The 22423-nt window shown below is 32.2% G+C and overlaps 1 protein-coding gene across 6 annotated transcripts in view; it reads left to right on the top strand.

Moving 5' to 3' along the window:
* LOC145254784 (uncharacterized) overlaps positions 1-22423 on the top strand; it is a 371478-nt gene that overhangs the window by 306125 nt on the left and 42930 nt on the right. The window lies entirely within an intron of this gene.

The raw sequence follows: 22423 nt of genomic DNA, 5'->3' as shown, positions 1-22423 counted from the left end.
TTGCAAAGGCTAGCCTTGCTTTCAGGTGCATAGGCTTCAATAAGGGAGTCTTTCTCGGACGACATGCTTTTAAACCAGCTCTCTTCAAAACTCTACCAACTGTATGTCGAGATACATTCACTCCAGAGGTGCTCTGTTCATCAACAATCTCCCCAACAGAGATCCTTGGGTTTTGTTTTACTTGTCGAACAATTTTCCGTTCATCTCTTGGGGAAAGAATCCTTTTTCTCCCTCTACCCTCTAAACTCATAACGTGGCCTTGCGATTTGAACTTGTTTATTATGGCTCTAACAGTGGATTTGGGAAGGTTTAGCTTCTTTGAAATCTTATCATAGCCCTCCCCATTGGTATGGCATGCTACAACAAGCTTCCTGACGTCTTCGCTGTGTTCCTTAGTTTTAACCATGGCGATTGAAAATTATAATTTAGTCACTTATAATAGTTTAAATAAATCGCTATCTAAAAATTATCTGAAAAAAATTATTCACTGAATTAGCGTTAAACAAGCATAATATGGCTATAAAAAAGTTCAGAAAGCACGTAAACCGGAAATTGATTGATATTATACTGATACTAAAAGAAAAACAAAGCCGTGCCAATAATTTTGAACAAGGGTTTTTTGCAATTATGTTTGTTGTTCCTTTGTTATTTATTTTTTCTAAAATCCGATTGCTGCATCGGAAAGGCCAGTTAAAAATACATAATATACTTTGTTATTTTCTTTAATTTAATCCCTTTTTTAGAATTTATTAGACAAAATTTAACTTTTATTTTACCGTGCCAATAAATATGATCATCACTGTATATAAAGGACCATTTTCTCTTAGTTGCAATCTGGGTTAATTAAACACAATCTCCCGAATATATATTTATATATAAACCCCGCAGAAGTAGGTCAACTGTGGGTTGGAAATTAATGATTCCCTAACTACCGTGCAGCTGTTATTGGAAACCCTCTTGTTTTTTCGCCCTGTCAATTGACTTGTGCAAACTTGCTACTCTCTGGATGATTTGAGTTGGCTTCCAACTCTTCACTACTATTTCGATCCAAATGAATTAAAAACAAACCGAATAGTTTGATTGTTTCTTTTTCATTAATCGATTATATATATTTTTTATTGTTAGTGTGTACGCGCTAATCAAACAATAAACGGTTCCAAACTTTTCGCCCAAGAGAAAAGAATCGTATGAAAAGGAATTAAAATAAATGTGAATTAATAGTGTAAAAAAGAAAATGCTTTTTCTTTTCTTTTTTTTACTTGCGTGTATGAAAATATTTAACCGATAAACTCTTAAACTACTGATCACATAACATTTAAATTAACACGAAATACTGACCATACGCCAAGGATGGTTTATAAAGAGTAAAATCTTTTGGATAGATGAACAGCGGGTACAGAAGTGGCCAAGTTGAAATGCAAAATGTTCATTTCAACTTGCCGATGTATTTCTATTACTTGTGCGCATGCGCAAATTCATTCATAGCTTAAAATGGTTTAATTTTCTTATCTATCTGTCGATAGTTCATAGCGCTAAATGTTTTAGCTTCAATTCTAACTGATGATACCCTAGTAATTTTTTAACTGTATCTTAAAACCGGCAAGACTGGTCACTCCATCCCCCTGCTAGTACATAAATACATTAAAAATTCAGAAAAGAACCCCCCTCCCCCGTAACAAAAATTAGCTCTGTGGATGATTTTGTATTCTTGGAATTATTTTTTGTTTTTCGCCGTAGTTTCTTTTCCAAGATAAAAACCAACATACCTGATGAAGGTCGAAAGCTACACCGACCAAAACGTTGCACAAATAACACTCAAGATGAGAACAATAGTCCAATCAAAACAAGTAATACAAACAATCAGCCCTCATCTAAAAAATTTAGAACTGTAAAAACATACTTTTTCGCCATTCACTAACAATAGCCATAGTGAAAATACATCCTGAAGAAGGTCGGATGCTACATTGGCCGAAACGTTGCAAGAATAACAAACAGGATGAGAACAGTAGTCCAAATAAAACAAAATAATACAAAATATCAATCCTCATCTAAAAAATTCAGAAAGATTTTGTTTCATGTTTTTACGGCAAAATTGTGAATGAAATGTTTATTATTTTTAAAATAAATGTTCCTAGTATTTAACTTAAACTACTATTGCTCAATATGCTGAAAGACAGAGTATTCCTTGAGAGAAAGTTGTGGGGGGGTAGCATGGGTTCAATAGACATGGTGGTTGTGTAAAAAGCACAAAACTAGTGTAAACGTATGATAAAGAAAGAAACCTGCAATGCAAAGAAAGTTGAACAGGTAGAACAAGCTGCTATGACTCAACGGTGCAGGTTAGACTGAAACCTGTAGTGGTGCTGGTGTTGTTACTGTTATTGTTGTTAAGTATAATTCATGATGATGATGATTGGTATTCGTTTCCTCAATATCTTCCTATTAAGAATTCTTTCTAGACGGATATTGGGTACTTACAAGAGGGACCATGTGAAGGTTGCCAACATCTTTAAGTGACAGTGTTTCTGTGGAATGAACTGAATTCAAATTTGGCACATCCATGTTGCCAGCCCACCATCATCTCTCTGTTGTTGTTAAGTTGGACTTATGCATAGAGCTCACAAATATTGTGCTTCAGGGTTGTCTAGTCTGTGTTAAATTCTCCTCATTGATCATAGTTATTTGATAATCTGCAAGATTGCAGATTTCATCCCTAATATCAAGAGCAATAACACGCGGAATGTGCATGCAAATTCAGGGAAGGTTTGACCCAGAACACAAAGGAATGACGCAGAAGCAAAATTGCTACCGATTTGCAGTTCCACATGTAATACGTCTTTTCTTGCCACATGCAGAGGCCAAGACGACCAAAAGATGATGTATCCTAATGGCAACTCCTGGATTTTCTACCAGAGCCGTGTTACCTGATAGTTCTGATACAACCATGCTGCCACCATCCACACCATGGTGAGGAAGAGTTGGACTTTATGTTGGTTGATGATTGTTGTTGTGCATCTTTCATTTTGAATGAATCAAGTTATTATTTGTCCCCCCCCCGCGCATATTTCTAGAAAGAAGTCAGGTACTTAAAGGTACCACATGAAAGTTGCTAACATCTAAGTGAAAGTGTTTTTCTGTGGAATGAACTGGATTCGAACCTAGCACACTTAGATTGTCAGTCTGTGTTGTTAACCACTAAGTCATCGTCACCTCTTTGATAATGATAACGACGGCGATGATGATAACTACAAATTGACGATGTACTTGTCAACCAAAGTGAAGACATCCTACTAATTGAGCTTTAACTAATGAAAAAGGATAGTGTGTAACCCTCTGTGTGTGCAAAAATAATGCCGTTTTTATATATATAGTTGAATGTCAAAAAACGACATTATTTTTGCACTAACCTAATATATGGTTTGCTCTCATTGGACTACAACATCTTGTCCCAGAATGAGTGATTGTGAGAAAAGGTTAGACATCACTGAGCTTCGGATGAGAAACGTTTTCTTTGCAACTTGACAAATAGTAGGAGGGTTTGATTCTTTCTATTTTGGTCTCTTTTCTCTCCTGGTTGGCTGCACATCGATCTGATATTAATCAGTTTCAAATTACTTCCCAACAAATCGATTTTTGCTGCCGATGGACTTCATTCGGAAGCAACTATGCTTTGGTGCATGTAGCGCATTTATGATGGTCTGTTAGCACTATGCAGACTTACTGCCACCTTCACCATTGTGAAAACATTCATGCTTGCCAACCAGAACTGCAATGTTCGCTTAAAAAGCGTTTGCATTTTTGAAAATATTAGTGGCACGATTTGATTGGTTGATGGAAATTTGATTGGTTGGTGGAGATTTGAAAACTAATAATTAAATTAAGTCTCTTCCCTCCACCCCTTATATTTTGTTTTATTAATATTCTTAAATGTGTCCAAACCTTTTGTATACTTATATTGAATTTTATCATCATCATCATCATCATCATCAGTTTAACGTCTATTTTATATGTTGGCATGTGTTGGACAGCTTTCATAAATTAACCTCCATACTAACCTATCTTTAGCCAGGTTTTATTTCTCCTTTTTCTTAAGATTTTTTCCCCACTTCTCTCATGTTTTACTAGCTTTTCTCTAGTGTACTGAACCTGCTACCTCAACTGTTCTACATCTACTAACCCAAGAACTCCCACTCATTCTTTCAATGTTACCATACCAACAAAGTCTCTTATCCACACACATCTCCCTATACTGTCCAGATTTAATCTTCCTCTGAGGTCATCAGATCTAAGTCTGTCTTTATGACACGTATAACACATCAATTGTGTCATTTGTTTGTCATTTCTCTCCATGCAATGCATATCCTTAACCATTACTGGCCAGGTTTTACTCTTATGCCTCATCACGCTTATTCTCAATAAATTTTTGTATGAACAAAATTCAAAAAACTTCTTATATTTCCCTCGTACTTAAGATAATCTATATGCACTGTTTTATGGGTTCCGATACATGTAATCAGGGTTGTGGAGTCAGAGGTTGGTAAATGAACTCATAATGATGCTAGAATTGAATCTATTTTTTTATCTCTGAAGAATCAATAGACAGTCGGTATCTTGGAAGATTTTAAAATAAAGAATCAGAATGGTTTGAGATCTCAGAAGTTGAACCTTATACTTTCTGACTACACGAGTTTGCATTTGACTTCATCTATACAAATGATGGGGCGATTTGGATATTTTCTGATTCCTAATTCAATTGCCGATCCCGTACGAAATTTCCAATTCCGATACAATTACCAATTCTGATTCTTTATAAATCTCTGCATATTTAACTATGCAGTTGTTATTCTTTCCTGATTACCTTTTAAAAAACAAAAAAAAACGTTAAATAATCCGAGATTTTCTCAAACATTAAAATGCACTTATCGGGGATGATCTATAGATTTTGGTTTTACTCTTTGTTTAAAACCAATAAATATTTATTTTATCATTACTGCTTTTTTTGTTTTAATTTTCTTATCACTTTGTTTTTGCTGGGGATGAGGAATTCTACCGGATGCCAAACATTCTCCCATTAGTTTAGTTACTCCAACCGAGAATGGGAGAATTTGTTTTAAACAAAATCAAATCAAAATTGACAATTGTTTTTTGGCATCGGAAAATAGGCATAAATTTTTCCGATTCTGATTATATTCTTCAAGTGTCCCATCTGGTCTTGCAGACATTGACAATCATAACTCTCCATTCTTTCCTGTTCTCGGTCTTTCTCATGAGCTCATTGTTGGCGCTCTCTTTATTCGTTGCAAATTTGTTTAACCTGTCTGTGAATTTTGTTTGTTGTCTTCCTCTGCTCTTGTTTCCGTATATTTTGCTAATCCATCAGTTTCTCTAGTTCATCAACCCTGATTATATGGCCGACAAATTTGAGCTGTCTTTCTCTGATGGTATTGAGAAAGTATCTCTTTTATCCAGCCATGGCCATTACTTCTGCATTTGTTTTTATTTTTGTCCACGAGACTTTCATGATTCTCCACATGAACTACATCTCCACTGCTTCTAGTTGCTGTTCTGTGTCTTTGGTTAGGGTTCAGCATTCGCATCTGTATAGGAAAATGGACCATACGTAGGTTCTCATAACATGTATGTTTGTCTTGAGGCTTACCTTACTATATATATATATATATATATATATAAAACATCGTGGTATGTTCATGCCATAGATGAAATCATGGTTAGTGTTCTCCATAAGCGTCAGTCCATTCTTGGTCTGATTCCTCTGAAGACATCACATGATTTGAATTTGGCAGAAAAAAACTTGGGGTCAGTTGCCATTACCTTTCTCAGCGCAGCAGCATCTGACTTGCCTGTTTGCGCCTATCCATTGTCCTGAGATCATCCGCATAGCTGCAGTTGAATAAAGTGACTCTAAATACCATAGAACCGTTGATCTGCTAGAGAGTCATCCTTCTCCATGGCCATCCAACGTACTGGTGCCGACATCATCAGAGTTATCTTCTCCTAGATGCATATCTTAACTAAGACTAGGGGTGAATCTCTCCCAGTGAATTAATGTGCCTCCAGATACCAACCTGGAGATTTCTTATGACTTGGTGCGGTACATACAGCGCCTAGCCTTCCTAAATGGTCACCCATCTGATACTAGCCAGGCTCGTCTTTGCTTAACTTCAGTGATCTGGTGGGAACTGATGTGTCAGCGTGATTGTACTAACATATATAATTTGTGAAACAACTATGAAGATGAAGAAAACAGTCCACAAATAAATGAATACATCGATTCGATATCTCAAAAAGTTCAAATTTTTCTGATTCTCAATTTTGATTAATCGTCCCAACACTAATATATATATATATATATATATATATACTCGCTTAAGCCTACTTGTGATTTTCTAACAAATATCTTGTTTATAAAAAAAGTATTCGTGGCATTTCCTTTTTCCAATTATTAGGGAAGTTTACAAAAAATGAAAGCGTTTATCTTTAAATCACTGGAATTATATAAATGAAATTTCTTGCAGCCTCAGCAAACCAAGGATCAAATATGGTTTTTATCATCCAAAATTCCAAAAACTGAACAAACAAAACCTCACAATTATAGCCAGCAAAAGAATGCATTTTTTTTTACTATCATTTACAATATAAATTAGTTTTAGATATACCCCCCCCCAAAAAAAAACAGAAAATGTAAGCATTTCTCGAGCCATAAACGTTATTTGCCGTCTTTCAGATAGTTGATTGTACATACTTAATTCAAGTGTATAATTCATTTGAATAAGATGGGCATCAAGACAGTTCCTCATCCTCCCTATAGTCCGGACCTTGCTCCCAGTGAGATTTGGTTATTCCCTCAAGGAAAACCTTAGAAGTTGTCTTTAAGATAATGAAAAAGGCTGTGACGAGGTTCATTGATACACTCACACAAGAGGACTTCCATGGAGCTTTCCGGAAGTTGTTAGAACAGTATAACAAGTGCATTGCAGCCGGAGGAGATTACTTAGAAGGGGACTAAGCTTTCATGCGTGTACTATCAATAAAAGTACCCATACGGAAAAAATCTGGAAGCTTATTGAAGGCACCTCATATAAATGAAATTCCTTGCAATCTCAGTGAACAAAGGATCAAATATTTTTTTTTATCATCCAGAATTCCGAAAAGTGAATAAACAAAACCTCACATTTATAGCCAACAAAAGAATGCGTGTTTTTTTTTGTTTTTTTTTACTATCATTTGGAATATAAATTATTTTTAGATGTAAACGCAAACAAAAAAAAAAGACAGAAAATGTTTCAGATAGTTTGTAAATACTTATTCAGGTGTATAATTCATATGAAATTCTTAGGGTGGAGTCGTTTTATCGAGAAAATAATGTGAACTTGTGTTTGGTTGCGTTCACTGCACAGGCCATGATCATGCGCTTATTGTCTCTAGCCGAATTATTTTTCCCCGATTACAATAATAAAAAAACAAAAAAAAAACACGTTAAATAATTAGATATTTTCTCAAATGTAAAAATCCACTTATCATGGATGGTCTATGGATTTTGGTTTTACTGTTTGTTTAAAATCAATAAATATTTATTATTTTATCATTACTACCAGCGTTGAGAGAATTTGTTTTAAACAAAATTAAATAAAAAAACGACAATTAAAAGAATCGTTTTAGGAATTGGAAAATTTATTGTAAATAAGTGTGATACCTTTTACACTTATTCGGGTGTGTAATTCACATGGAATTCTTAAGGCGGAGTCTTTTTCTTCAGAAAATAATGTGAACATGTGTTTGGCTGCGTTCATTGCGCAGGTCGTGATCATCCACTTATTGCCTCCGTCCTAAAAAAAATATATACAAAATACTATTAAAACCCACCGAATATGTCAGCCTATGTCACGGTAACATATATCAAGCGAGTTTCTAACAGTATTTTGTATAGTTTTTTTTCTTTTTATTATTTTTAACTCATTTTCCCAAACTTAGCATGTTCAGCAGAGAGTTCGGCGCCATTTTGAATTTTCCAACACATCGGTAAACACTGTATGTTTTTCGAGCTGAATAAACATGTTACATTAAATAAAAACACAAAAGAAAAATTATCCAGTTAGGTAGAAAAGTAACTTATCCTGCCTTTGATAACATTTATTTGTTATATATTTGTTTTTTTTTTGACAACTTTTTCGAATCTATGTGTATAGTAATACAAACCCGACGTTTTGTATACTGTACTTAAAAACAATACAAAATAAAAAGTTTCAGTAGTTTTAGCTCCGTTGTCTTGTGTATGTAAAGATATTTTTTCATTGTTTATTTAGTTATGAATTGCAGTTTCATAAAAAATTCAGTTATTGTTTTTAAAGTTTTCTCGTAACAAATGTATTTATTTTCAACTTCTAAGAAAGAAACGATGAAATTTAATTAACTCTACGAGTCAGGATAATTACGTGGATAACATTTCTTTTTTTTTTTTTTTTTTTGTAACTTTCTCTTTCCTTTTTTCTCTCCTCTACACCTCTTCCTCTCCCTATACCTCTCTCTTTCTATCTCTCTCTCTCTCTCTCTCTATATATATATATATATATATATATATATATATATATTACATAGGCATCACCACTTATCAAGGCCAAGAGGCCACTCAAGGATAAGGGTTAAAGAGTGTACAGTAGAAATTGGACAACATAGTAATCATTGGTAATGAAAATTTGGTAAATTTGATAACTTATATAGAACGGCTCATCAAGAACTTATTTACGTTAGACTTGAACACAACCATATTGTGTATATATATATATATATATATATATATATATATATATATATATAGTTTTTACGTACACCATACCAATCTTCTAACAATATGGAACTTAATTATACCATTATACCTCTTTCAAGGATTAGTTTTGTATTATCATATTCTTTTTTGCTTTCAACAACCATTATCTTTCTCTATATGTCTCTTAAAGGCATTTTATATTTATATTAAACTAGCCTAGGTGCCCGACGTTTGGAGTTGTTGAGCCAAAAAAAAAAAAAAAGTGGTAGGCAGGCAGGCAGGCTCGAACCCATGACGCAAGGCTGAAAAAGAAAGTGAAAGAAAATCTGACGTCTTACCGCTACTCCATAATGCGACCGGAAGTCTGGAACGTTAAAATTAGGCAAAGTCAATCCAACCGATACAATGACTTGCAAAAATAGTTCGCAAAAAATCGACGTCTCCTTGTAGGAAAGTGTAGAGTTGAAGATAAAGGAATTAATGTTTTTGGTCAATTTTTCAATATTTGTCGTCCGAGAGACGTTGAGCTTCAAAATGATACCGATCTCGTGAAAATCTGTCGCCTTGTTCGAAAGTTTTAGGAAGACATGATGATGATTGCAACGTCTTGTCAGACGAGTGCCACTCCCTCAGACATTTAAAATCCATGAGCCCAAATACCTGAGGGAGTATCTATACAAAGATGATGTTAGAGTCTTAGCTTTGTACGACAGCTAAGTCTCTCTCTCGGTTCAAAATGTTGAGATCCAGCAACAAGCAAGAGCAAGATAGCCAGCAACAAATTAAACTGCAGACCAGCTTAATGCGGGTACTTGTCTTCCGCTTTATGGTTTTTTAAATCAGAGATTTGCTTCTCCTAGAAAGGTTGCCTTCACCACGGCTTACGGGAGCCCTCTCCACCCCAATACACATATACACACACACAAATATACACGGTGCTAGTTGGCCGTTGACCCAGAAAAAGAGTTCATTCGCCCTTTGGAAGGTCTTGTTTTTAATCCTTCAGGGAGACTAGCCGCCCCCCTCACCAAACAAGTCTGGTGGGGGAACCAGTTTAGTCGCCGGTGACCCGACCATGAGGCAGGTAGTACTGGGTTACATGGTACCAGTAGCATATGACATGACCTGACTTTAGGAAGACATACAAACATGTATACATACATACATTTAAACAAACAGGTGAGATTTATATTATAATTTCGAACAAATATTAATATTTTGTTAGAATTTTTCCTCTGAGAACTTACATTGAAAATCTATGGATTAAGGATTCTAATTTAGACATTGCATTCTTTAGTTCAAACAATGAATTTTTATTTTGAAAAGTGATTCTTTTTAAATGAAATTCGAACAAGTAAACTATAATTTTATTTGCTCTGCCTAGTATTCTAGCAATTTTATTTGGTTGGGATTGTCTTATTGAAATTTTTCTTTCAGTATTTTATAAGACTTGAAACCATTACATTCATTAACCAGTAATCTAATTCATTTCAATACCTTATATATATATATATATATATATATATATATATATATATATATATATATATATGACAAAGGTCTACATTCCAAATTTCAAGATGTTGGCCATCTTACCATTTATTCCTTTTAAGTATGCTGACATTTGCAATTCTTGACAGCGCCTGTTTCGTAGCGCAAAATCATTCATCTAATTATGATATCAATTAATGAATTTATTTCGCCCTTAAGTCATCAGAAGAAAAAGTATCATTTTTAAAAGAAAATAAAGAATATGGTTTTGATTACAAAATCTGAAAATTGGGAGAGAAGCTGCAATTACCTTTTGCTATTTTATTACGTCATCTTTGAATTTTTAAATAAAGATTTTACTTGAAATGATTACGTAACATGTATATATGTATGTATGTATGTATGTATGTATGTGTATTAATTTCTTTCTCGCCCTCCTTTTCCCTTTCTCTCTCTCTCTCTCTCACTCTATCCCTTTTTATCTCTCCCATTCTCATTAAATACAAGACGTCCTTGAGGAAGGTCGTAAGTTACAGCAACCGAACGTTGTGAGAATAACCTCTAACATGAGAACAGTAGTCCAGATAATCCGAATAAATGCAATAATCCACCCACCCCCAAAAAAAAGCAATAGAATATTTTCTACTGAAACTCAAGAAACACCAGTTTGAATTCTCAAAATTATATTAAAAAATTTTTTTTTTTACAAAGGAGGCACCACTTATCAAGGCCAGTAGCAACTCGAGGGTAAGGGTTAATAAGTGTACAGTGGTAAATGGGACAATGTCGTAATAATTGTCAATAGTGGAAATTTGGTAAATTGGATTACTTAAAGGGAACAGCTCATCGAGAACTTGTTTACATTGGACTTGAAGACGACCATATTATAGTCAGCCGGAAAACGGGCAGATGGAATAGTTTCACAGGTGTGTAGTTCTAAGAAAGAAGCTTTGTTCATGGAATCGACGTTTAGGTTTAGGCACAGATAAAGAGTGAGGGCAATTATTGATAGTGTTTTCAGTTAGACTAGTGTTTTCTGTGAAAGTTTGACGAATTCACCATCATCGTCATCAACAACAACTTGGACTGATTTAATCTCCTTCCTCTGTCATGTTGGTTTAGTTAAAAAAAAAAAAAAAAAGTTCACATAAAAATAAACAAATGTAAAAAAAAAAATCGATATATTTTCTATTTATTTAATTGATTCTTTTTACATACTCTTTGTTTCCACCTGGATTAGCATGACTTTTTTTTTTCCACCTCAGTTTTCCTAACGTTTCATTTCACGCTGCATACAACTTGATAATCTAATTATTCCCCCCCCCCGCTTATGTTGACTCTCCAAAGATAACAAACCAATATTTATTTTTCATTCATTTTCAATAGAGTGTATATGTTGTAGCACTCATCACAGATTAATCACTGTATATATATATCTCTACTATCATATAAAAGTAACTTTGTGTGTGTGCGTGCGTGCGTGTGAGAGAGAGTTTCTTCCTTATAGGTTCTGAAATAGCTGAGCCTATCTTTTGCAAATTCCTCCACAAAGCTAATTTCTGTCTGGCAGTGTTCTTAGATATGTTTTGTACAAAAATTATCTAAGTATTGAAAATCGAAAAAAAGCCGATCCTAAACAGTCTTTCTTAGATAAAAACGAATTTTTACAGGGAAATATTATATGTTACACTGGCCAAGAGAAATAATTTTATTTCACTTGGCCAGTATAACGTAAAATATTCTCCTGTGAACATTCTTTTTTTTTTCTTTATCTATAACAGAAGAAAGGCTGTTTAAGATCGTCAAGCCCAAATATCAGCTGACGTGATATTGTAAACAAACACAGACGGAATTTGATGAACGACATTATCATTATTATTTTTTAATTTGTTTATGCAAAGTAAATTATTCCTTGTAATATATAATAATCGATAGAGGATTGATTTTATAATAATACATACGCAATCTGCATAAATTAAAATATCGCGTGTAAGCATATTGTACGACCGGACAACGCCGGACGGCCAGATAGTAGATTTATATAATAAAAGCAGGACTCCTGGGATGCCAAACATTGTCCAGGATATATAAAAAAAGAATAACCTAAGAAAATCCTGCTCCTAAAGCTGAAACTCACGTTACTGATTTTACTAGACTTTTTACCCGTTTAAAAGTTATGCTAGCTTAGATAAATACTTTTGCAGTTTTAACAAAAGAGCTACAATAATATCAGAGTCTCTCCATTTACACTGAACATCCACAGAATGCCAACATCAATATATTACATATGAATGAGTTCCCTGTGGAATTTCCACAGGTCCCGCTAGTTCTTATTAATCCATAACTATGCACCTTAATGCTTAGTTCATTGCACCTTATTATAACAAAGGTCCTTACAAAATTTCAACCAGGTCGGCCCAGTAAGTTCCGAGAAATGGTGAAACAGACAGACTAACTAAGAGAAATATAAAATGAATTAGACTTTTATTCCTTTTAAAAACGGGTAAAATTTATAGTTCGTTTACTTAGTTGAATGAGTGCTTTATGCCAAGTTTAAGAGTAAATGTTGTATTGTGTTGATTAATCCCTATTAATCTCTAACTGTGCATCGAATGGATACCATAATACTTAATTCGCTGCACCTTATCATAACAAAGGTCCATACATAATTTCAGCCAGATCGACCCAGTAGTTTCTGCAAAAAAGTGGAACAGACAGACAGATATAAAGAAATATAATATAGATTCTTGTGTTAATTTCTATAATTCGTTCATTTTGTATGAATCAGATGATTCTATTGTTGGCATTGGTTTCCCCGATATCTTTCTAGTTAGAATTATTTTTAGAAAGACATTGGAGGAGAGGTTACGTGAAGATTGCTAGCATTTTAAGTGAAAGTGATTCTGTGGAACTAAACTGGATTCGAACTTGGCACACTCAGTTTGTCAGTCCATGTTGTTAACCGCTTAGCCACCGTTATCTCCCATTTCTGTAAAAAAAATTTTTTAAAGATAATTGAAAAAAAAAAAAAATTCTATTTTTCAATTACGAATTAACAGCAAATTTCAGGCGTTTCTTTTCAGAAAACGGAAAGAAGGTGCTTTCTATTTGTTTTGCTTTTGAGAAGGGGAATGTATCTCCCGAAATATCAAAATTCTCCATTATCTAAAACTCTATGTAATAATTAAGTAAAGGAGATATATATATAACGTGTGTGTGTTTTATTGAAGATAAAAGTACCACATTGTCTGCATTTATTTGGGTTTGTTCATCTTTCACTATACTGATCTCTACCGCATTGCAAACATCCTTATTAAATATATATGTACTTAATATTTGTAAATTGTCCAGTGTTTCATCACTCAGGCTGTGACAACAGCATATTCTTTTCATTGTCTTGACTCTTGAGTATATATCCATTAATATCTTATATGTTTTTATATAGACTGATGTGGTTCTTGGTTGATTGACTGTGTCCTTACTGTGTCGGATATATACTCGAGAGTCAAAATAATTATAAGAATATTCTGTTGTCACAGCCCTATTCATCACCCTTGATCAGATATTGCATTAGTAAGTAAAATATATTGAAATTTTTTATGTCGAAATTGAAAAAAAAAAGAAAGATAATCTCGGATAAACTATCATTTGCAAATAATAGGTTTAGTGAAATGAGTTTTTTTTTTTAAGACTATGCATTAAGTGAAAGATTTACAAACAAAAAAATTTTCTTGAAAATAAAAGTATCACGTATATTGTCTCCATTTATTTGGGTTTGTTCATCTCCTTTCGCCATACTGACCTCTACCGCATTGCAAACATCCTTATTAAATACATATGTACTTAGTATTTGTAAATTGTCCAGTATTTCATCACACTTGATCAGATATTGCATTAGTAAGTAAAATATTTGGAAAATTTTTATGTGGAAATTAAAAAATAAATAAGATACTCTCGGATAAACTATCATTTGTAAATATTAGGTTTAGTAATTATGAAATGATTTTTTTTTTTAGATTATATCCTATTTCAACAGTTCATTTCAATTCAAGGTCAGTATTTCATTTATTGCATATCCTCAGCCTTTTCCAAATTTTCACAACGCTGAGTCATCCAAGCAATCTCGAAATTCTACTTATAATGACCAAGTGAGCCATTAAGTAAAGCAACTAATAATTCTCATTTAAATGTCGCCAGCTAGCTGTTAGCCAGAGCTGCCCAAGAGTATTTTTCTTTTCTAGTTTTTTAACTGCAATTTTTATTTTTATTTATTTATTTATTTGTTTTTTTTTATTACCATTTGAGGGGGGGGGGCGGATTTAAGTTATAATTAATTGTGGTATTATTTAATAATGAAATTATTAATTTAATAAAATAATTATCAACCTATAACTGAATTTTGTCATAATGTTGTTTTAATCTCTATTTATAAAATTATTAGATGTAACTAGCTGCCAAAACTTTCAATCGTTTAATGACGATTTGCTAAGAATTTTGAAGCTAGTTTAACTGACTTTCTATTTGACAGTTGAGGGACCTTCAAATTCCCTTTTAAATTTCGAAGTGTCATTAGATACTTCATTTTTTTTTTTTTTTTTTTTTTTTTCAACTATTAATAGGTAAAAATGGCTGACTTTAGGAAGAAGTCAAAATACATTGTGAGAGATTTGATTTCATAATGTATTTTTAAATAGGATTTTTTTTAAAATGTTACTTATAGTACGTTAGGTTATCGCAATAAAGAATCTATTGGATTGGCCAAAGAGTTTTTTTTTTGTTTTTTGTCTTTTTTTTATTTTTAATTTTTTTTTTTTTAGAAAAGAGGAATTCAAACAAAGTTTAGTTTAGAAACATAACGAAGTTTATACAATTTCTTTTCCACACACGATTGGGAAATCTGGAAAATGTATGCGATTTATCTGGTTGTCAAACGGCAATCTTGTTCATTTGGTCACTTCGATCATTTTTGGCCGATTATAGCGTGGAGCATCTGTTTTCATCACGTACTTCTTCATTTCATTCAGTGCGCACTGTTCTATTTCAAATTCCATTCCTCTATCCTGTCTAAGTGCGTTTTAGAATAGGTATCCAAAGGTTTGTGCAAAACTCATGTTCTGCAAGACAGAACAAAAAACGATAAAATCCACTATAAAACAACCAAACCAAACATTACAAATTAGCAATTGAAGATACAAAGAGCTCGAAGAATAAAAATCTTCTACAAAATAACTGGATGCAACATGAATACTATTTCCAAAATAACTGGATTCGACATTAAATAACCCGAAAAGGATTGATATGCTGTGAAACAAGACAACCAAACCAAATTCTACAAATAAATATTTGAAGATATAAAGAATTTGAAGCATAAAAATTGTTTCCAAAATAACTGGATTCGGCATTAAATAACCCGAAAAGGGTTGATATGGCGTAAAACAAAACCACCAAACCAAAGGGTTGCAATTCTGACGTATACGTGACGTAAGCAGTTGCAATTACGAACGGAAAATGCCGAATCAAGTTCCAACTTTTACGTAATTTTTTTAATATAATTAATTTGCAACTTTTCATTTGGAATGTTTGAATAACTTTTAATTTACCTTTATTAAAAGTTTTAGATTAAGGTTAGTAAAAACAGTTTGGTTCGCATCATGTAGAAGTACCGGAACAATAGAATGTAAACATCAAGTTTAGCAACATAATTGAGTTTATGCAATTCATTTTCCAAGCTCGATTTGTGAATTTTTGTGTGAGATACATCATTTGGTCACTGTGGATCATCTTTATTTGGTCAGAACAGAGAGCATCTCTCACTAAAGAACTTCTTGTTTTGAAATCGAGCAAATCATTTCTAGCACACCCGTTCTGTGACAGCATTCTCTCCCATACATTTAGCATAGCTTCATGCAGGTGTCTGTAGGTACTTCTTTTTTTTTTTTTTTTTTTTTTTTTTTTTTTTTTTTAGCAAAAATTAAAAAACTTCTTCTCCTTATCACGATTATGCATGCAGATTTTTTAATTTAATTTTTAATTTTTATTTTTTATTTTTATCTTATTTTTTATTTTTGTTTTATGTTTTATTTTTATTTTATTTTTATTTTTTATTTTTATTTTGTATTTTTATTTAATTTTTATTTTATTTTGTATTTTTATTTAATTTTTATTTTTTCATTTTTTATTTATTTTTTTATATACTAGCAGTTCAGCACGGCTTTGCTCGGGCCCTATGTACTGTTCATAAATTTATGTGCATATGTATATATATTAGTATTGGGATGATTAATCGGAATCAGAAATCGGAAAAATCAGAAGATTTGGGGGTATCAAAATCAGTATCGGAATCAGAAAAAATTGGTGACTATTTTCCGATGCCAAAAACGATTCTTTTAATTGTCTTTCATTTTATTTGATTTTGTTTAAACCAAAATCTTCCATTGCTGGTAATGATAAATAATAAATATTTATTGATTTTAAATTACCAGTAAAGCTAAAATCGATACATCATCCTCCGCAAGTGTATTTTGAGGTTTAGAAAAATATCTGCTTATTAAACGTGTTTTTAGCAAAATCGGGGAAGATGACAATCTTATAGTTGAATAATTAGAGATTTATAAATAATCGAAATCGTGAATTTAGCACAAAATCGGTAATTGTATGGGAATTGCAGAAAAATATTGGAATCGTCCCATCACTAATATATATATATATATATATATATATATATTGAAAAGTTTGACTCTTGTCCAGGTAGCCTACATCTAAAATTTCAAGTGTTTAGACCCAAAATTGACGGAGGAGTTTGGTAGAGTCTGCAAAGGTCAACTCTTTCAACTTTGACCTGTTATTAGCCAAATCTTCGCCCAAAAACTGATTAAAAAGCTTGCTGCATGTCTAAATACCCTTTATGTAAAATTTCAAATGTTTAGACCCAAAATTGGCTGAATAGTTTGCTAGAGACCGCAAATGTAAAATCTTTTTCACTTTGACCCCTTGGCAGCCAAATTTTCGGCTAAAAACCAATTAAAAAGTTTGCCCTATGTCTGAATAAACTTTATGTAAAATTTCAAATGTTTAGACCAAAAATTAGCTGAATAATTTGGTAGAGACCGTAGAGGTCAATTTTTTAAAACTTTGACCCAATTTTGACCCTTTAACATTTATTATTTTTGGTTCAAATCAAATTAAAAAGTTAGATCCATGCCCAAGTAACCTACATTTAAACTTTCAAGTGCTTAGACCCAAAATTGACGGAGGAGTTTGGTAGCATTTTCAAAGGTCAAATCATTGAACTTTGACCCCTAAACAGCCAAATTTCTAGCCGAAAACCAATTAAAAAGATTTTACCACATCTCAATATCCCTTATGTCAAATCTCGAGTCTGTAGATCGTAAATTGACAGTTATTTGATAGGGAAGTGTGTACACACACACACACACACACACACACACATTTTCACCTTTATAGATATACTAGCAGTTCCGCCCGGCTTTGCTAGGACCCTATGTACTGTTCATAACTTTATGTGCCTATGTATATATTAAAAAGTGTGAATATGTACGGTAATGCCTTTCTATATGATAAGCTTCCTTAACTACCATAGAAAAAAGTTGGTAGAGACTGCAGACGTCAATTTTTTTAATACTTTGACCTTAATTTTGACCCCTTAGCATTTATTGTTTTGGGCTCAAATGAAATTAAAATGTTTGACTCATGTCCAAGTAACCTACATCTAAAATTTCAAGTGTTTAGATCCAAAATTGGCAGAGGTGTTTGGTAGAGTCTGCAAAGGTCAACTGTCAACTTTGACCTCTTACCAGCCAAATTTTCACCCCAAAACTGATTAAAAAGCTTGTTGCATGTCTGAATACACTTTATGTAAATTTTCAAATGTTTAGACCCAAAATTGGCTGAATAGTTTCATAGATACAGCAAAAGAAAAATCTTTTTAACTTTGACACTTTGGAAGCCAAATTTTCAGGGGGGGGGGAAATAGGGATTAAAAAGTTTGCGCTGTGTCTGAATACACTTTATGAAAAATTTCAAATGTTTAAATCAAAAATTGGCTGAGTAATTTGGTAGACTGCAGAGGTCAATTTTTTTTTTTAACTTTGACCAAAATTATGACCCCTTAACATTTATTGTTTTGGGCTCAAATAGAATTATAAAGTTAGATCCATGTCCAAGTAACCTATATCTAAAATTTTGTGTTTCGACCCAAAATTGGCGGAGGAGTTTGGTAGAGTTCTTAAAGGTCAAATCGTTGAACTTTGGCTCCTTAACAGCCAAATTTCTGGCCGAAATCCGATTAAAAAGATTTTCCCAAATCTCACTACCCCTTTGTCAAATCTCGAGTCTCTAGACTGAAAATTGATAGTTATTTGGTAGGGAAGTGCACACACACACACACACACACACACATTTTCACTTTTAAAATATATATATATATATATATATATATATATATATATATATATATATATATATATATATATATATATAGATTTTCATAAGAGAAGGGGGGATGGATAAGCGTCGAAATTTTAATTTTATTATTTACCATAAATTCTGTTTGATTCTGTTTGATAAATATTTAATTTGATAAAAAAAAAAAAAATAAATAAAAAACATCGATATTAATATCAAATATAAGTTCAATGTTTTATTTTCTACGGTCCTGCAGTTTAAATGACGGTTAACTCTGTTTTAAACTTTAAAGTTTATGATCTTTGTAGCTTAAAATACAACTCGTTAGACTATGCGCACGCGAAGAGTGGGCGCACCCACCACACCACAATGGAAATGTCATCATGCATTCATGCAACCAGCAAACCATGACAATAACGTCGTCTGGTGATTTTATTTATATGGGGTATCCTACCGGATGCCAGACGCTATTTCAGATTCTCCAGCCAGAGAGATCTTTTTAAAATTCTAATTGTCCCTTTAAACTAAGAGTGATATAGAAAATTTTGTTCTAATTTCTCTCTCTCTCTCTCTCTCTCTCTCTCTCTCTCTCTCTCTCTCTCTCTCTCTCTCTCTCTCGCACACACACATTATATCCCTAATATTGAACACCTTAGGCATTAAATTTGTGACACATACATATATACTCACACGCACTTTTTTAGAGGCGGCGAACTTTATATTGATTACTCAATTTTCTTTGAATGCAGATTTGGCAACTATCGGTTAATTTTTAGTTCAATTTGGTTTGGCAATTCAGCATGAAGAGACTGAGACTGACACCTGAGCAATGTTTGTAAATTGCAAATGATGCGATCAATTTAGTGAGAGAAACATTTGATGAATGAACAATATCACGAAATGGATCTGTCAACTAGCCGCAGCGCGTTCGTGCGAGTAAACCCCATTATATTATTTTCTTTGTGCCTACGTTGATAAACCAGAAACTATAGACACTTGGAAGACAATATTCGACGTGGTATTGTCAAAATACAGCCTAATTTAATGCTTATAGTTTAAAAAAAAAAAAAAAAAAAAAAAAAATTGGACTTCTAGAAATAGGCTTCAGCCACGAGGTCATACATCCAAAATTATGCTTAAATTATAAATACTAAAAATTAATTTTTAGAATAAACCAAATATATTTTTATAATATTATAGTGTGATAAAATATTTTCTGTGATTTAATTTAAAGTTCGCAGCCCTAAAAAAAAAACATCCTTTGTAATATAATTATCTACACACACGTAGTTCATCTTGCTTCCTTCTTAGCATAGCTAGTGTATGATTTTTAATTAAAAAATGTGTGTGTGTGTGTGTGTGTGTGTGTGTGTGTGTGTGAGTGAGTGAGTGAGTGAGTGAGAGAGAGAGAGAGAGAAGTTAGTGAATGAGAACCCCAGCAAAGTGCTCGATTATTGAGAAAAAAAAAAAATTAAAATTAGATCGTAATAATTGTGTTGCAGAATATCGGTACCGATGTTCTGTGACCCCCCTCCAAAAAAAACGGGCCCCAACTTTAATTAGGCCCCGTTTCTTAGTGTTTTGTCCGAATGAAATGAAACTTTGGTCATAACTAGTTTATTATATCATATATAGAATCCTAAAAAAAAATTTTGTATTGATTAAAAATCCTTTTTTCTATTTATTTAAAAAGAAACTACAACTTTCTTATATATGGGTCGGGGAATTGCATTAATCTGCAAAAGATCTAACTAATTTGCATATTCTTTTAAACATTCGTTTTAATTAATTCCATATTAGTTTTTTTTTTTTTCGGTTATTTTATGGGATGATCATGTAATTATATTCATGCAACTATTCTACACGATTTATACTGGCATAATATTTGCGGAAAAAGATTATTATAAGCACAAAACTCTTTCTATACATATTTATGTATGCGTATTTAAAAATTGTTGCCTACCAAACTCCTCCTAGAGTTTTTGGTCTACAGACATGAAACTTAATATATAATGTATTCGAACCCTTGCGATACTTTGTTTGGGTTTTAGCCGGGGGAAATCGGTGCAGAAGTGTGAAAATAAAAAAATAAAAATGGAATTTGCCAAGTGAAGGTCGGACGACGGCATTACAAATATGCATGCGTAATGTAATAGCTATTGGTTCCTGTTTTAATTTTTAGTCTTGTAGCAAACATGTCTTCATAGCTCAGACATTAACGTCAAAAAGGAAAAAGTAAATCGTAAACTAAACGTTTTGGTTTCGATTCTCGGTGGTGGCACACGAGTCATTTTTTTTTTTTTTTAACTTTTTAAATCATTACTATATATTGGGTCCAATATAATATAATAATAAATACGAAATCTGCATTAATCAAAATATAATATTTAAACGTATTTTACGACCGAGCAATACCAGGCGGCCTGCTAGTGTGTATATATATATATATATATATATATATATATATATATATATATATATATATATATATATATAGGGTGTCCGTAAAGTTACTACACAGTCTTATTGTTACAAATAAATATTTTAATAGAATATCTTACTGTACTGTTAATATATTACAGAGTGTCTGTATAATAACTTTACGGACACCCTGTGTGTGTGTGTGTGTGTGTGTGTGTGTATATATATATATATATATATATTTATTATTATTATTATTATTATTATTATTATTATTATTATTATTATAATAATAATAATATTTTAGTATTCTATAGGACTAGGAACCATTAGATTCACCAACCTGTAATCTAATTCACTTCAATACTTCGAAGTGTGTGTACGAACACGTGTTTCGTCATCATACGACTCATCGGCGCACTGCTAGCAGTATCAGAATTTTTGTAGGAATTTTTGACACCCCTAACACGAAACTGCGAATACAATATAAAAATCTCGTAATTTCTCTGTTAAAAGTGGGTTATTTATTTTCTTTATGGATTATACTTCCAAAATAAACTATTACAGTTGTTTTAAAAGTAATAAAAATATTTTTATTTTTTTTTTAAAACAGTAATGAATTTTCCGAACTCAATATTTTTCAATTTTTAAACTCAATATTTTTAAATTTTTAAATTTTAAAAATCTATCAAAATTTTTCTATTGATTCTATTTTTACGATATTTTCAGGGTCAATGTGAAATTTTATGTTCTTTCCAATAAACCGAATATAATATTTTAGACAAACGTTTTTTTTAAATTCACGCCCCCCCATTTTCACGCCCCCCCATTTTCACGGCCCCCCCATTTTGAAATGTCTATTAAAAAGTAAATAATTAATTTATGTTTAATAGGTTTATATATCACAAATTGAAGAGAAAAGGTCAATAAATAATATATTCAAATTTAAAACAAAAAAAAAAATCAGTTTTTTAGAAATTTACCTGTAAAGTCCGAAGTTTAAAACCTTATTTTATAAGAACACATTTTTTCTTTTTGTCTTTTTTTTTTTTTTTTAATGAAACCTTGGTCCTTGCTCCTTTAATTGAAAAAAAAATTAGGGCTTGAATTACATTTTTCGAGGAGTTATAAGCTTAGAAAGATAGGGGGTCGAATAATTTACGCCTCTCATTTTGAAATGTCTATTAAAAAGTAAATAATTAATTTATGTTTAATAGGTTTATATATCACAAATTGAAGAGAAAAGGTCAATAAATAATATATTCAAATTTAAAACAAAAAAAAAAATCAGTTTTTTAGAAA

This window comes from Euprymna scolopes, chromosome 30, assembly GCF_053919585.1.
Source record: "Euprymna scolopes isolate OS-2025 chromosome 30, ASM5391958v1, whole genome shotgun sequence".
Classification (NCBI taxonomy): Eukaryota; Metazoa; Mollusca; class Cephalopoda; order Sepiida; family Sepiolidae; genus Euprymna; species Euprymna scolopes.
The sequence above is the reverse complement of the archived record's forward strand: the minus strand, read 5'-3'. Positions and strand labels throughout refer to the sequence as shown.